We start from the raw sequence: 3,666 nt of genomic DNA on the forward strand, positions 1-3,666 counted from the left end.
ATGAATGTCTTACAGGCGACTTTTCGCTCAAGCATAGCCAATTCGGACGGCCCATTTGATGCATGTGTTAACTCAATCAAACCATTATTTTCCCAAAACAACGTCATGCATTTTAGGTGATGTACCAAATCAAATCATCTTAATTAAGAAATAAAAGAACATCTTAAAAATTAAGGGAACATTTAAATCAGAAAACAAACCAGTCATGTAAGGAAGCAAACAAATTAGTCACGTCAAAAAGCAAACAAATTGCTCACGTTAAGAATAAGAGGAAAGAAACCAACACCCACGTAAAAAAAATATCTTGCTTTGAAGGTGTTCGTATAGGAGATCGAACTGATGTAGCTTTATTTGACTTCAATTTCGTTACTTTGTTGCCATCACTAGAGATGCAACTCGAAGGCTTCTGTGGCAGGGGCTAAAAGTATGGCTAAGGTGGTGGGAATAATATTTGGGCAATGACGTTGCCGGGGTTCCCCGACAAGGAGACTAGTAATGTACTCGTTGTTGCAATTTCTTTCCTCATTCTGCATTGTCAGATTCGCTTGAAAGATTGATTTCCCTTTCAATGATGTGATCCTCGTGGACAGTTGTACTTTGATGTAATTGACAAGGTTATGCTCAAATTGGTTTTATGTAGTGTTGCGATTTCTAGGCATAATAGTCATTGCCACATAGTTTTTTTTGTCTTTGAACCATGCAGGAGAGCTACGTGTATATCCATTAAAATGTTGATACGACACTGGAAGGAGGCACGACCCCATTCAAATGGCACGATGAAAACTAAAGCGACCTACAGATTACACCTTAAGACTCCGCGAACCACAAACCAAATATGACCAAAACAAACCCAACCTATTCTAGGACACTAGTACATCACAAGGCATGGAAGTAAGAATCATCTGCAACAAGAGCATAAACACCAACTAGCTACAACACAGCCCGAACTCGACCACCATGACGACAACGATTATATGAACTCAACTACCGTAGAAGCATGGGGTAGGGCTTAGAAGGTTTCAACTTTTGCTACATTGAGTCAATCCATAGTCTGAATAATTATTATTTTGATAATTATGGTTTGAATAAGTTTTGAGATATTTGAATTTAGGTACTGGTTGCATGAGCTGGGAGGGGCCAATCATGACCACATGATCGGATAATAATGTTTATTCCATTGCGATACAGTTAAATTTCAATGGTTTATTTGTTATGTCACTACTTATATTTTTCTTTGGAAAAGAGGCTATTGCCCAGCTTTAAAGATGAAGCTCTTACGAAGTCTTACAATGCATAACAAAGTTCAATACAAGATCCAAATGATCCACTCCCTCTGTTCATTATTATAAGATGTTCTGGGTATTTCAATATGGACTACATATGGGCTGAAATAAATGAATAAACACACTAAAATATGTCTACATACATCTGATTTAGAAAAAAGTTAGAACATCTTATAATAATGAACGGATGCATTAATAAAGACTGGTCAAGAGCAAAACATAGGGACATACACGCCACATCAAACTAGCCACAAAAATGAAGACGCCTGACGTCGACCGGTGATGAACAGGCCACAATTGGTTGTGTTGGTCTGCTCCAATGGCCGTCCTGGGAGCTGTGGCCCATGCACCAAGACTGGTGATGAGAAACTCAAGGCGCGGTGCATCCTTTCACTTTCTAGTAAATGGAATCCACAGCTGCAAGAAGATAATGCATTTGCCCACCTACAGCTGGTTGCATCTTGGACGACTCTATGTGCGAGGATCAAGGATGCAACTAAAGAAGATGACACTACTTATCTTAATCCGAAGAAATTCAAACTCAAATTTGGATTAGGAATAGGAATACAATCACTAACTGTTCAGTAATATTTTGGTAACCATGGTAACCGTCATAAAATAGATGTTCATTTGATAACCAACACCTTGAATTGACCTTGCGCAGATGTGAAACAAAAATAGTCTAAATGTTTCGGTAAATGAATCGCATCGGGCGACCGATCATGTGAGACAACGACGACACAACCTCTTCTGCTGCCTCCCTACCCGCGTTCCGTGGAGCACACTCCCATCACTATCGAGTGTATGTTTCCTCCTTTCTTTATCTCTTCCCTGTCTCTCTCATTTCCCTATTTGTTCTGCCCACATTTCTTCTTTCCCCGGGGCCAACTCGAACGACATCGTTCGTTGGGGCAGATCCCAAGGTGTACTCTATGGGAGTCGTTCGGTTTCCTTCAATAGTTCGGTCTGGGTTTCCTCCTTTCCACATTGCTCTGGGTTCTGCATGCCCACCAGAGTACCGAACGACTCGTTCGGTCTGGGTTTCCTTCCATAGAGTACACCTTGGGATCGCCGTCCTAGAGTTTTCTTCCATAGAGTACATCTTGGGACCGCCCTAATCCGTAGCTCTTTCCTGACTCTTGCATTGATCGTTTGGAAGGTCACGTCCGGATAAGTATTGTGTTCGGATTTTATTCAGTGTCCGTACCGGAAAACTGATCTTTGCTAACGATCGGTATAGACATGCTAAGACCGACCGCTCCCGATTTCTACGCACCACACGCGCGGTCGATCGATCCATGGCTTCGCCGCCGCAGCCAGCAGAAAGCGGCGCCCGAGCACCTGCGCCAGCAGCGGAGTCGGTCGACATCCTCGGGAAGATATTCCTCCTCCTCGACTCCCCCGCCGACCTCGCACGCGCCTGCGCGGCGAGCCCCCTCTTCCGCCGCGTCATCACCGACCAGGGCTTCCTCCGACGATTCCGCGCCCTCCACCAGCCGCCCCTCCTCGGCATCTGCAACCACGCCTTCCTTCCTGCTGAGCCGCCGCATCCCTCCGCCGCCGTGGCCCGCAAGTTCGTCGACGACTCCGGCGCCATCGACTTCAAATGCAAATCCTTCTTCCCAGCCGGCCTCGGCCCATGGAATTTCTGCGAGTCACGCGACGGCCGTGCTCTCCTCACCGGTAAAATCCAGCCGGGAGGCTGCTGCGGAAGCCACTGTTCCTTGTGCAGGCCCCTCGCCGTCTGCGACCCCCTCCACCGCCGGTACGTCGTGCTGCCTGCCATCCCAGACGACCTAGCCGCGTTGGTCGACCATGGGACACACCTCGACGACTTCAAGCCCTTCCTCGCTCCACACGCCCGGGATGAGCCGGACGGGTTCTTCTCTGCTAATCCTCCCAGTGACCACGATGATGGCGGCGGCGAAAAGGATGCATTAATGCAACCATCATACAGAGTGATGTGCCTGGTGCAGTGTGCAGGCAAGCTGTCCCTCTTCGCCTTCTCTTCCAGCGGCGCCGCCACAGGACGACCATGGCGGGCAGTCAAGTGCGACGACTGGAACGCTTTGGGCCAAAACCCTCACCATCCATACAGCAGGTCGGTCCTACGGCACAACTACGTGCACGGCCGGTTCTATTGGACAATCTACCCCGGGGCCAAGAAGATCCTCGTGATCGACGCACGGTGCAGCACGCCGGAGCTCTCCATCATAGACTCTCCGCCTGATTCCTACTGTTTCGGCAAGACCTTCGTCGAGGCAACTGGCGAACAAGAGAGACTCGCGATGGTCACGATCTGCAAGCACGACGATAAGCACCAAGTGTTCCACCTCCGGTATGCCGTCTTGCGGGAGGAAGGCTGGGATCAGTGGGAATCGGA

This window comes from Triticum urartu, chromosome 7, assembly GCF_003073215.2.
Source record: "Triticum urartu cultivar G1812 chromosome 7, Tu2.1, whole genome shotgun sequence".
NCBI classification, from domain to species: Eukaryota; Viridiplantae; Streptophyta; class Magnoliopsida; order Poales; family Poaceae; genus Triticum; species Triticum urartu.